The 13,439-nt window shown below is 48.6% G+C and overlaps 1 protein-coding gene across 4 annotated transcripts in view; it reads right to left on the bottom strand.

Annotated features, from left to right (window-relative positions):
• The window catches only part of PLXNA2 (plexin A2), a 318,604-nt gene extending 307,734 nt beyond the window's left edge, over positions 1 to 10,870 (bottom strand). For 2 of the 4 annotated variants that reach the window (XM_048826414.2, XM_048826415.2), the window contains exon 1: positions 9,986 to 10,437. The gene's annotated coding sequence lies outside the window, so the exon portion shown is untranslated. Of the gene's footprint in view, positions 1 to 9,985; positions 10,448 to 10,849 lie in introns of those variants that run through there. The other 2 variants (XM_075122021.1, XM_075122022.1) reach the window with 2 other exon arrangements.
• Positions 10,871 to 13,439: the final 2,569 nt, after the last annotated feature.

Below are 13,439 nucleotides of genomic sequence, written 5' to 3'. Positions count from 1 at the left end.
CCCTGACTGAGAGAACATCAGCCATGGCAGAAAGAACAAAGACTGGTAAGAAATCTACCTTGAACAAAGACTGTAGCTGAGAGCTACTGCAGCAAAGCATTATAAGGCATTCAGGGTGGATAGTTCTCTGAAGACTTATATAAATCCATGGTACGCCCACATCTTGAATACTGCATACAGATGTGGTCTCCTCATCTTAAAAAAGATATACTGGCATTAGAAAAGGTTCAGAGAAGGGCAACTAAAATGATTAGGGGGTTGGAACGGGTCCCATATGAGGGGAGATTAAAGAGGTTAGGACTTTTCAACTTGGAAAAGAGGAGACTAAGGGGGGATATGATAGAGGTATATAAAATCATGAGTGGTGTGGAGAAAGTGAATAAGGAAAAGTTATTTACTTGTTCCCATAATATAAGAACTAGGGGCCACCAAATGAAATTAATGGGCAGCAGGTTTAAAACAAATAAAAGGAAGTTCTTCTTCACTCAGCGCACAGTCAACCTGTGGAACTCCTTGCCTGAGGAGGTTGTGAAGGCTAGGACTATAACAGGGTTTAAAAGAGAACTAGATACATTCATGGAGGTTAAGTCCATTAATGGCTATTAGCCAGGATCGGTAAGGAATGGTGCCCTAGTCTCTGTTTGTCAGAGGGTGGAGATGGATGGCAAGAGGGAGATCACTTGATCATTACCTGTTAGGTTCACTCCCTCTGGGGCACCTGGCATTGGCCACTGTTGGCAGACAGGATACTGGGCTGGATGGACCTTTGGTATGACCGTTCTTATGTTTTTATGTAGTGTAGCAGGGCATGTGGTAACAACCTCTTACTTGACCCGATTGCAGTCCCAGATTACTGACGCAGTATCTTATTCATAGGACCGCTATGCTCTGGTCTTGTCTACACACAAACTTGTATTGGTTTAACTAAATCGGTTTTAAAACACAGCTCTAGTTAACTGGATACAAATCTGTGTGTAGACTAGGCCCCTCCTTCTCCATCTTTCTCCTGCCATCTTCTTGTTAGATACTGGCATCCTTGTAGGGTTGGATTACATAGGACTCCTACCAGGGGAACCAAAGACCTGAGCCATGGAGCTGCCACCTTCTGTCTAGCCTACATGTTGCTGCATGTTGTCCCAAAGCCAAGGGCAGCTACCGCAATGCGTATCAAGCTACATCCTGATGACACAAGTGAGTCTACCTAGATCAAAAACTGATGCATTTGGAGAAATCTCTTATGAACATTTGTTCCCCAACTCACCAAGCCTGGCTAGAACATAGGTAACTTGATCCAAGCTGAGCTGGGCCCTGATGGCAGCTTTTGGAATAAATCAAGGTAGAGACATTTTCTTGAAAGTCTCCTCATGTAGAAGAGCAAGTGAGTAATCAGTGACACACTGCCTGAGAGACTTCCTGTTTTCTCCAGTATTACTGGACTTCCTGACACAAGGTAAAGGGCAGTCAGAGCTCTGTAGCTTGACACTGATCAGTAGCTGCTGCTGAATGAATTAAAATTGCTGTTCCCAAAGGGTGGTAATTGCCAGTCAGGAGCTGAAAACTATAATAAGCTGTTTCCTTTAGCTCTCAATGATGCTATGGAGAGTAGCCTCTCCCTGGACTATTAGCCTGCCTCCCTCCAAGGTTTGTGCTGGGAATATGAAGGCTAAAAAAGCCCTTCCTCAAGTAGTGTGGGGTTTGGACGTGCATCTGTAACCTACTGGGCAGTGCTTTTTACACTTCCTCTTCTGTGCAGGTCCACAGGGGACATGAGGCTGTTACAGCCACAGCTACAGACCCTGACTCTTTACCTCAAGCTGCAGAAGCTCATGGTTTTGTCTCTGGAGGTCTCCAGTTCGGTCTCTGGTGTTTGTCATGCTAGCAGCCCTCATGCATCCATTTGGATCTTGGCAATAGCACTTTTGGGTCACCCTGGGGGGTCCAAGGCTGGATGTGCTCACTATCCTGCTGCCTGGGGTGCTCAGAAGCCAGGCACTGCACCACACCAAGGCTCACTCCAGCTTGCTAAAAAAAACATTGTCCCCATAAACTCAAGCAACGTGCTGGCCCTTATGAGCTTTGTACTGGATGTACTGACGTGTAACCAGTAGGCTGCTCAGAGGACCTGGACTCCTAGCATTGAGCTTGTGTTTGTTGTACAAATGTGGTGGTGGTGGGAAAAAAAAAAAAAATCACAGAGTGACAGACTTTCCGAACAGCAAACACTGAAAGTTTTATAGGGTCAAACCCTTAGGCCTAGCCCACACTAGAAAAAGTCTGTATCGGCAAAACTTCCTAGTGTAGACTCAGCTTATGCTGGCAAACTATAGCTTATACCAGTGCCCCAAACAAAATAAGCTATACCGACAAAAAGTGCCGGTATGATTGTATCTACACTAGGACTTCTGTCAGTATAGAAATGTTTTAAGAAACCACACCCCAACTCTCATGATTCTACCATCAAACGTTTAAGTGTAGAACTGGCATTAGCTTCATTTAACCAGCTGGGATCCAGTTGTGAAGTGCTGGCTGGCTCCCACCTCACCTCAAAACAGCAGCACTCCAGGTCTGAGCAAATGTTTCTCTTAACACTCACTAACAGAGGATGGGGATGCACAATCTCACCAGGCTGGGAGGAAGGAAACTTTCCTTTCCTGTTTAACTTTCGGTGCTGAAACAACTGTTGTCTCGCTCGCAGTTTGGAGTGGACCCCCACTTGCTCCACTCTGCCATCCCTTGGAGGCTTAATGCGTGAGCCTCTGGCTGGAGCAACTCCTGCCTCTCCCTCTGCAGCTCACTCCCAGAGCATCTGGTTGTTTCATTAATGAGCCGTAAGAAAGGAGCAGCAGCAGGAGGGCGAGGTGAGAGGTCAACGTAATATTTACCCAGACATCACCTTTCACTTTTGCATGGCGGGGAAGTGACTTCAAAGCAAAGGAAGGGCTGCGAGACACATCCTGGGTCTGCTGGGGAGGGGGGGCTGTGCTCACATTAACACAATAGAGCCACTTCCAGCCCAGCTCCTGGCAGGCAAGGGAGGCTCCAGGATCTTTGGCAGTGCTTCCAAACCTCTGGTCCATAAGCCAGTATAGCCCCCTCAGACTGTTAGGAGTCTGCCTATCCTTCCCTCTCTAGTGCCACTTCTTGGCCTCCTGATCTTCCATAGAAGCCCTAGCCCGCCACAGGCAACCATGCAGCTTGGGCTGCTGGGCCCCAAATCCAACCCTCCTGAACACCCTTCATTTCAGAGCAGTTTGGATTTTGGGGCTAAAACCCATTTCTGCAAGCCACCCAGGCTCTAGGCAGGTTAGAGTGCGCAGCGATGGGTGGGAGGCTGGGGGAGCTGGCAGGAGTAGTCAGGATCTCTGGAGAACTTGGAACTCCCATTGATCTCCAGTACACTCATTGCAATTCTCCAAGGTAGACAAGAGGCTGCCCCACAAATGTGCCTGTTCTTCAGGGCAACATTTTTAAGGCACCCTAATGCCACAGGCCACGCTGTGTGTGAAACCAACATAGAAACGAGTGGCTAGGATGGGGACATGCCACAGGTAGGATTTTTAATTTCCAGACAGAGATATCTCATTTGGTGACTGACCATGTGCTACTGAGCGATGTGTTTGTACATCAAACCTTTTACGAACACACTGCTAAGTTAGCGTGCTTGTGCTTACATCAGGAGGACTCCTGGGTTCTATTCCTGGCTCTAGCAATGCCTTACTATGAGAAGACACCCTCACACTGCCTCAGTTTCCTGATCTGCAAACCAGAGGTGGATTTACCTCTCCTACAGCTGTAGAGGAGAAGCTTAATACATGTAAAGCACTTTCGTATTGGATAAAAAGGATGAGAGAAATGCCACAAATTGTTAACAGTGTCTAAGGCAAATCATTGCTTTAACATCATCCTCCAGGGTATCACGCTCTGAGTCCCACCCTCAAACCTTTCAGTGCCTTGCAAACTCAGGACGAGCTCTGTCAAAATCAACATGCCCAGCCACCTAGCACTACTCTTCACACAAAAGCCACTTGGAACGTCACAGAGACGGTGGGGATAGAACTGACATCCTCGCATTCCAAAGGCACAGGACATTATCCCTTCAGCTCAAGGAGAACCTCCATTAGCTCTTAGCACCAAAGGGCCTATGACACATAGCTGTGTAACTCCAATTCCATCCAGCTGGGCAATGGTGAACACACACGTATAATGGAATTTCACCCGGGTGGATGCTGGCTATGTTGGGATAAACCCAATGGTTTGGCTATTCCTGCACAGACAGCAAGCCGCTCCCTATATTCCTGCTACAACAAAGTGGGCATATTCACCTGAGCAGCCTTTAATCGCCTCTGTAGATTGCTAGTGCTCTTCAGCCAAGGGACTGGAGAGCAGACCTCCTTTGCTTTCCTGTTGCAGCGGAACAACCTACATCTGCACTGGGCAGGATGGAGGGCTTGGCTGACAGGGCTCAGCCCAGCTCACTATCACTCTTCCTTTTAAGATGATCTGGACTTTTTTTTTTTATATATATAATGTGATTCTGATGCCTTTTATCTCCTGCTCTGAATGTAATTTTAGCCCAGGCAAAGCAGGATTAAACTTTCATAATATGATACATTTATCTCGCTTTTCATCCCCTCTTCCCCCGCTCCCTTCAATTTCACCCAACGAGAAGCAGAGATTACACCGAGAAATATGAGAAGGGATATATCAGATCAGAACAAGGGAGGCCACTTTTTTCTCAGCACCCCGTCTCTGGCACGTACCATCCCATGGAGCAGCCAGAATCACCATTTAGCCAGCAAAGTTAGGCTAACAATATTTCTCAACCTCACTGAAATACAAGGCTGGATTATAACTCACAGAAAAGACCCAACAGAGAACACACAGCGGAAGATTAGATTAGAGAGATACATCACTGACATATGGTATGCTCGCTTATTTCATCTTACTTTATTTATTTATTTTCAAGTCTTGCCAGAGCAATTTTACCACCACCTGAGAACATCTCGCCACTGCATTCAGGCCACAGCACGTGAGGCAGAAAGACAAACCATGCTGAGGAGATTCCAAGTACACCTCTCTCCTGGATACAGGGGGTGTGGGTTGGATGAGTGTATGTGGGGGGGGGGGGGAAATCAGCTACAGCCAATCTGATTTTAATGTTTTCAAAAATTCCCAGATAAGTCTTCCTGCCTCCCCCAAAAGTTCTGTTTCCAGTAACAGGTAGGTCTCAGCAAAATGGTGGGTCAAATCAAACTGTCAGTGGGTGCTGCTCATCTTAGTGTCTCCTTTCACCATATGGGACTAGTGGCATTTTAGTGATTTCCCAAGTTAAATTTGGTGACAGCTCGCTGTCCCCCCTTTTTTTAAACTCCCACAAAAGCAGCTGTTTAGTACCTTTCAGCCAGAACTGCAGGAACCCCCCTCTAGTGGAGTGAGATGGTATTTCAGGTGGCCCACAACCCATTCTCATTTGCTCTTTGAGCAATAACAGTATTGTAGAAAATTCAGTCCCACTCAGACTCACAGCCCAGCCTGGGGATGCATTACTTTGACTAGCTTTGAATTGCTACTGTTGTTTGGCCTGAGCGGTTCCCAAACTGCTTAGGCCAAAGGTGGATTTGAACGAAGCATCCTGGTGTAGGGAGGGGAGGAGATGAGTGGGAACGAGAGTCAAATGATGGAGCGGGAGAGCACAACTTCCATTCTCAGTTTGTTCGATAAAGATAGTTTAAAAATAACCCAGAACTAAACCGACAATAAAATCCCTTTGCAAAGCAAAAGCAGGATGACTTTTTAGGCAGGTTTTTAACCCCCAGAAGCCTGGATTTGAGAACGAGGCTCAAGCCACAGGTGACATAAGTCTGATGTGCTCAATTCAGCCTTTTGCCATAGATCTATTTCCTTAACAAACCTGATTCCCAATTCTGAAACAAAACTGGGTTGGTGTAAGGGGTTAGCATGGAACAGCAGCCTTGCTGCAGGCTAGCGCAGCAGAATGCTTGGGGACAGCATCCCTGCCACATGCCTTTGTCTTCAAAACACCCCAATAAATATATATTTTCCCTTTAGCTACAGAGAAAGAATACAAATATAAAATCCTTTTAGGCAGCAGCAGCCTCTACTTCCCAGGTCAATATATTGCCTGGATTCTTCTTGCGTTCCCAATTTCTCTTCTGTATCCTGAAGCTGTCTAACAACTACTCTTTACAGACAAAGAACTTTCCGCTGCCTCAGCCCAAAATGCCTTTTAGTCTTGCAGACAACTGAGGTTAGATCTTATGGAGGCAAAGAGGGCAGAAGAGGGAAGATGCATGGCTCTAAGAAGCCAAGGAGTAAGTGGACATACTCAGGTCACACGTAGGATGCTCTTGGCCATAATCGTAAAGGCACTAGGGATCCAGACTGTGGCCAAACCCTAGGAAAAAAACTTGATAGTACTCCCCCCCCTTCCCCTCTTGTCCTTTGTTGTCCTCGGAGCCTCTCAGCCAAGCTGGTTAAGAGATTAACACTCTAAAAACCACATTTACTCTAATTAGCCATGAAATCTTTGTAACTAAGTGAAAAATGTTTCCCTTGAGGGATTTTTGTCCATTCATCACTGTTTGAATTGCAGGGGAGACAGAGAGAGATGGGGGGAAAGGGAAAAAAAATTAGAAAATTCAGACCTAATGAATTAATAGCAGAACGCCCAAAGGGGAAGCGGACTACAACTATAAAATGCAAGCAGCTCAAAGAGATGATTCGGAATTATTTCTAGTTAACAGACTGTAACACAACACTACGGTCTCTCTATGATTTGGGTAGCTTGGCTAGCAGTCCCTGGATCTCTCATTGGTAGCGCTGGACAGAAGTACATTGTGCCCCCCAGGCTATGTGTACAGACAGCTGTGTGCGACTACACCAGGAGACAGCTGGGTAAGGAGGGAGATAGGCTAGAAACAGCCATCAGTCCCCTTGCACCGGATTTTTAATCATTATTTTACTACGGGAAAGCATTAGGGAAGGGCTGGGGTGGGGGGAGAAGCAGGCAGAAAATCTTGCCACAGCTTAGATCCATAAATATTTCATATCACCAGCATAAGAACGATTATATTGCTTCCAGCTCCTTTTTTGTGTATTTTAGACGTCTCACCGCCTTCCACTTTCTCCCCCGTTTGTGTGTTTCTTGTAACAGGCCCATGAAATAAAGATTAGCTGAATAATCAAGAGTGTTTAGAAACGTGAAAGGGCCGGTCTCAGGAGCACCACAGGCTCAGGCTCACCATTCTCAATCCCCCGCATCCCCACCCCCTTAAGAATGCCAGAGACAGAAGAAGGAAGCAAAAAAACCAAAAGCCCCCAGGCTGGAATGGGAAGGTTCGGGGAGCAGGGTGGATGGGCACAAAGCTTGCTGTTCCTCACAGAAAGGGATCTCTAGAACAAATGTGAGAAGAGGGGACGTTGTCCACCACTACCCCATTACATGTTTATTGTTCAAGTTGCACTGGGCCAATTAAAACAACTTGATCAGTGCAGCATTTGGACTGAAGCATGGGTGTGGATGTGGGCATTTTTCTGCCTGTGATGGATTTTACCTTTACCTGCTAAACCAGGCCTCCCTGAACAAAGATACTTCGAGAAGTAACCTGGCAACCTTTGGCATGCACCATGTTGGCACAAAAGAGGAGGCCTGGCATTTCCCCTAGAATCTTTCCTCCACACAAACCCTGCAGCACCCAGTCCTTATCTCCCAAGCAGCATGCAGGCTCAGTGGAAAGATTCCTATCACCTGAGAACACCAGTGCTAAAATCCACCCAAGCCATCGGGTCATTCCCTCACAACTTGCTCCAGGCTTCAACTGCACAGAGTTTCCACAGCTGGCCTGGAAGTGCTGAGGCTCTGAGGGGCCAGTCAATGGGAACCCTCATGCACAGCATGAGAATCACATGGCTTCCTGAGACACCCCACAAACGGCTCCCAATGTCATTTCCATTTAGCTGCTTTGCAAGCCAATTTGTCACATACCAATGTGATTTGCTGGAGAGAGTTAAAGAGCACAGGGCAGCTGGAGTAGCTCTTCTCCACTGTCACAACATACATACTGGCGTACAGTGGCCAGAATCGATTGTTTTTTTTCCTCCTGGTATCTAACTGCATTGAGGGAAGTTCAGGTTGTTCTGCTGAGGAGCAGGGGAGAGTCGAGGGTTAACAGGACGAGTAACACAGGGTCTGATGAAAAGCACCAGGAGAAGCTGTTCCTATCATGTTTGTGGATTCCGTGCGGATTCTAAACAGCATCTGTTACCTGTTCCCACTGCACAAACTTGTTATAAGCCAGGGGGAAACTCCACAAATAATTACCTCCAATAAAGATATAAAGGCAATGAAGAGTAAATTGGGTTATTTTATCTTCCTGCAACGAGCACAGCAGAGATGGTTAGGAGAGTTGAGTGAAGTGCTGTATTTTGCTATACAAGCCATTTCACAAGAGAAATTGTACATTTTAGTTACTCTTTAGCTGAACCGTTTTTCCAAAATCAAAGCTATTTCCTTCGGCTCCCTGAACCGCTCTTAACTATGCTATTGCACGCAGAGTGAATGGGAAATTGGCCAACGACAACAGCAGAGGTAAATTATTTTATAAAAGGACTAAAATCTCTGTGTTTGGGGGGAAAGCCCCCTCTCTTCTGAAGAGGGCACAGATTCTCCTTGAGGCAGCCGGCTCTCAGCTGTGGAAGTAGGTCATTTGACTTAACTTTCAGAGACATGAGTATCAATGGGGATGGCCAACGAAGGAGAGCGGAGTCTATCTCCCAGAACTCAGCTACGAGCTTTCAGACCGAATCATTTCGCCACTGAAATGCCAAGAGCTAGACAAATAATGGGGGAAACCCCTTAGCAATGGGGTTTTGTAGCATCGTCCCCTGCTACTACTGCACCCTCTCTCAGCGCTGAGACAATACCCTGAACTACCGATCACACATGCACAATTGCCCACTTACTAAATCCCCCCCCCCCTTTAATGCTAGCCTATGACACTGGTCTGAACACAGAATTATTAACTCAACCTCGGTCGCCCCAGCCCCACAAAGCATGGACACGGCTCGCACATAAGAAAGGTTGGCATTGGGCTATTCTAGGTTACACCGGGGGCACGAAGTCGAGAGGACAGTGGGCGTAGATGTCCTGTGCACAGAGACAAGCCTCCCTTACAATTACACATGGGCCAGCCGAACAATTCAGGGTTTGATGGGATTGAGGAACACACACACACAGAACCTCGGATTTCTCTGGAGAAAGCCCAGACTGATTCACTTCTCACCCCCTGCCCACCCGGCTTCCACGAGAGATTTTTGCAGCATTTGGGAGTTTTCATGGGAACACTTTTTGGTATTCGGGAGCGCTGGGGAGGGGAGGGAAGACTCTCCTTGTCAATGGCAACGTTTTGGTTGCTTGCCTCCTCTGATGCACTTCCTCCCCCCAGATCGTGACCTCCTGGCAGAAAAATGAAGCCGCTGAGATGCGAGGAGGAATGCAATCCATGTACAGAATAGCTAAACTAAGCCAAAATAAAGGAGAACCTAGAAGGGAGCGTGGGTGGGGTGAACCGAAGGGCTCTCTTGATGTCTCTTTATTGCCAGTGGATGAGGAAGCGGGGCAGGATGCTGCCTCCAGGCACACTCCGCTCCAGAGGTGCGGGTTCCCAAGCGCACTGTCTGCAAAGACAAACATGTCACTGAGGCTTCCAGCCTAAGCCACGCAGCAACACATGAGGCTGGAGCCCCTCACGCTGTCAAACGTTACACGTCCACAAGGAAGTGGCTGGGGTCCTCTATGGGGGGGGGGGGATCTCCCTCAGTCCCTCCTCTCCAAATGCATTGTGTGATTGTATCAAATGACACGGGGGGACTCTTGCACCCCGGAGATGCATGCAGAACAACAGGGGGGCAGGCGAAGGGTCAAGGCACAAACCCCCCTTTTGCCAGCCCCGGCTTGATGACTTACCAAACCTCAAGGTCCGCTCCCGTCCGTCTCCTTGGGGGGGCGGACAGCCTCCCCGCCGCGCCTCCTCGGAGTTAGGGACAGGTGATCCACCCGGCCCCCCGCTGCATGTACATCCACCGCAAGTCCCCAGCTCCCGAGCTGTATTCCTGCTGCAGGCTCCCCGCTCTCCCCGGGATCCGCCGCTTCAGGCAGTCCTTGCTCTGAACCCCGGTGCGGCCGGCTGCCCAATTACGGCCGTGCCGAAACGGTCCCGATTCCTCGCCTTTGCCCACCTCGCCCTCTCCCCGGACATGAGCCACCCCGGGCTCCCCGCCTGCCCTGCCCCGCTCCCCGGCTGCGGGGAGCTGCTGTCCCCTCTCCCGCGCCCTGCGAGCCGAATTTCCCAGGAACTGCGGGCTCCTTCCCCCAGCTCCTGCCTGGCACTGGAAGCTCATCCCCCCATCAGCAGCAGCAGCAGCAGCAGGCTGGCTGGCGGGCGGCTAAAGCCTGCCTCCCTGTATTACCATGGAGCTCATTAACATACCGTCCCTGGGCTTAACCCTTCCCCGGCCGAGCCCCGGGCAAGGGGGCACCCCGGCTCGCTCCCTGCGGGGACGGCGAAGAGAAACCGGGCTGGGAATTCGGCCCGGCGCCGAACGAGACCCCCGTCCCCGCGCCCGAGAAACCGCGGCGGACACCGGGGCTGGGCCAGTTTGGAAAGAGCATTCCAAGGCCCCAGGAACTGAAGCCGGGACAGGCACCCCGAAACCTGCCTGGTTCACCTCCGCCTTCCGGCGCCGGCCGCTCTGACCCTTTCCCCCATAAGGGGGCAGGTGTTATTGGGGGGAGCTGCAGCTGCGTTTACATTTTATCCTCTTAACTCACCCACACCGTTGGTCAGGAGACCCTCCTGCCCGGATCAGCGTCTCTGGCCCTCATTTGATACAGGCCAGGAGCAGCGAACAGGCTCCATTAGCCGTTGCCAAGCCCCTGAACCCTCCTGCAACCCAGAGTTATGTATCTATAACCTTCCCCTCTACTGCAGACTGTCAGCTCTGAGAGGCAGGTATCAGCTACGGCGTTAGAAGGGATGTGGTCCAGCAATCATAGAAAGGGGCTGACAATCCCGACTCCTGGGGTCTAGTGTGAGCTGGGCCATTGACTTGCTATGTGAACTTTGGCATTTTATTTTTATTTTTATGCTACTGGAATGAAGGAAAGGGGAAAACAGGCACCAAAGAATTGGGTCTTCTGTGCTTCAGTTTCCCCACCTATGACATAAGGAGGGAACCTCACAGAATTGACATAAGGCGTAATAACTAGCCTTTTAAAGCACTTTGAGATTCTTGGTCCACAAAGAACTAGGTAAATGTAAAGAATTATTAACCAGCAAATGGGGAGACCAAACACAGACTTAAAGCACCCCAGCTTCCACAGTCCACAACCCACTCACACAGCACTGAAACCCCTGGGGTTCTGTATCCCCCCTCCTCGTCCTACATTAACTGAGCACTATTAAAAAGCCTGGTTCCAGTTGTGAGGGCTGAGACCTTGGAAATCTAGGCCCCCAGGTCTTGGAACCTCCTACCTTGGAGATCTCCTTTTACTCCTCATACACCAGCACAGGTGTGATTGGTGTAATTACCTATCTGGGCTCCAGGTTACTATAAGAGAAGGGTCTGCTAGAAGATTAATCTCAGACCGTTTTCCTTTAGAAATTGCTTCCCCTTTTGACCTGAATTAACCCAACCTGTTGTCCTCCAGGCGATGGTGGAGGGCAACTGAAGGAGGAGGGGAAGGGTGGGCGATTTGGGTAGTTATTTTGTGCTATTACACATCATGGCACTGTTGCTTCTTTTTAACATATTTGTCAGAAGCACCTACTGGGTCCAGCGTGGGGGCTCTTCTGGGGTAAATAAATAAATTAAATCTGCTTTCCTTAAAAACAAACAGTCCACGTTCCTCTCCTTAGCCGGCGTCACTTCCCTCCTATATCAGAGTTAGGTACTGCCCTCCCACCCACACTGGTGGGTTGCCATTCCAGTAACGATTTAAGCCATGGGGTGTTGTGTTGCCTTGTGTTATGCTCTGGAGAGTTACCATGGCATAGCATGTGGAAGAGCCTGGGTGGGGTGATCTCAGAGTTGGAGACTGACACTCTTTAGAGAAGTTCTTTGACTGATTTAGATAAGGATCACATCTGGGGAAACACTCATAGTAACTGAAAAGCAAAACCAAAAGGGAAAGGTATGTACAAGAACAGCTGAACCTTTCGATCAACTCCACTAACTGCCATGGGGAGACAGACAGACAATACAGCCACCTACATGGCTTCCTAGTTCTACTGTGAAGAGCTCCTGAACATACCCCCCCCCCCCCCGCACTAAAATAAGAGCACCTGCCAGAGGCAGCTATTTATTCAGCAGGGCCAGGTCATATGGCTGCCTCGTGTTTAAAGCTACAACCACACAGGTGTATATTTTAAATGAACACACTTCATCACGGATAGCAGAAAGCTAGAGCCTGACTCGGACCCCAAAAGGATTCCCAGGCTCTACTTCCTAAGCTTTTTAATAAAGGAGATACTTTAATCAATCCACACTCCTGCCGACAAATCCAGGAACACAATCAAGGGGAAGAAATTAACTCTAGTGTAGCGATTCTCTAGCTGCCCTCTAGTGGCAGGTCACATGTCTGCAGCTAAAAACACCTGGGAGAGAGAGAAGGGAAATTTCTTCCCTGAGCTCTCCATGTTCCCTCTAGCAGGAATATAGAAGCAAAACAGACTCAGTTGTGTGCCAGAAAGGAGGGGGCCAGTGCAGTCGCTCTCCCTCGCAGCCCGTGGGCTGCCTTTTCCCCTTGCAGGAGTGGGTTAGGAATGCAATTTTTGTTTTTTGGGTCTTTTTTGAGGCTGGCAGGAAGGGGAGAAGAATCAAACCTACAAACCTATTTCTGTTGCTTGCAACTAAAGTTTAAAGGAGCTTCCCAATTTGGGAAGGTGGGGGTTGTAAAAGGACAATAAATTTAACTCCTCCCCCAGGGACCAAGTTGCACAGTGGGTTGTAAATACTCCTCTACGATGGGTCAATTACCCCGCTGACTATGTCTGCTAATATTCATAGAAGGATTTTCTTTTTAAAACACATCCCCTACAATTCTGAAGAGCATAGAAAGGAGGTGTCCCGTCTCACCTATCCTGCTTAAGGGCCGGATCTCATCGCCATTGGAGTAAATAAGAAGACTCCCACCGACTTCACTCCAACTTGGCGTGGACCCTGTATTGGGGATATTTTTGATGTTTTGCAAGGATATCTAGGACACAGATGTTTAGATCAGGAGGATGCTCAGTGCCTGCAAGGATCATGCCCTTAGCAAGCTCTGCTTTTTCATTATTCTGTCCCTGCCTGATATATTGACTGTGTCTTTCCTTCACAGCAAACTGCACTAAATCCCATTACAAATACCAGCTTTGGTT

This window comes from Caretta caretta, chromosome 21, assembly GCF_965140235.1.
Source record: "Caretta caretta isolate rCarCar2 chromosome 21, rCarCar1.hap1, whole genome shotgun sequence".
Lineage (NCBI taxonomy): Eukaryota > Metazoa > Chordata > Testudines > Cheloniidae > Caretta > Caretta caretta.
Note: the sequence above shows the minus strand (reverse complement) of the source record. Positions and strands in the feature narration are given on the sequence as shown.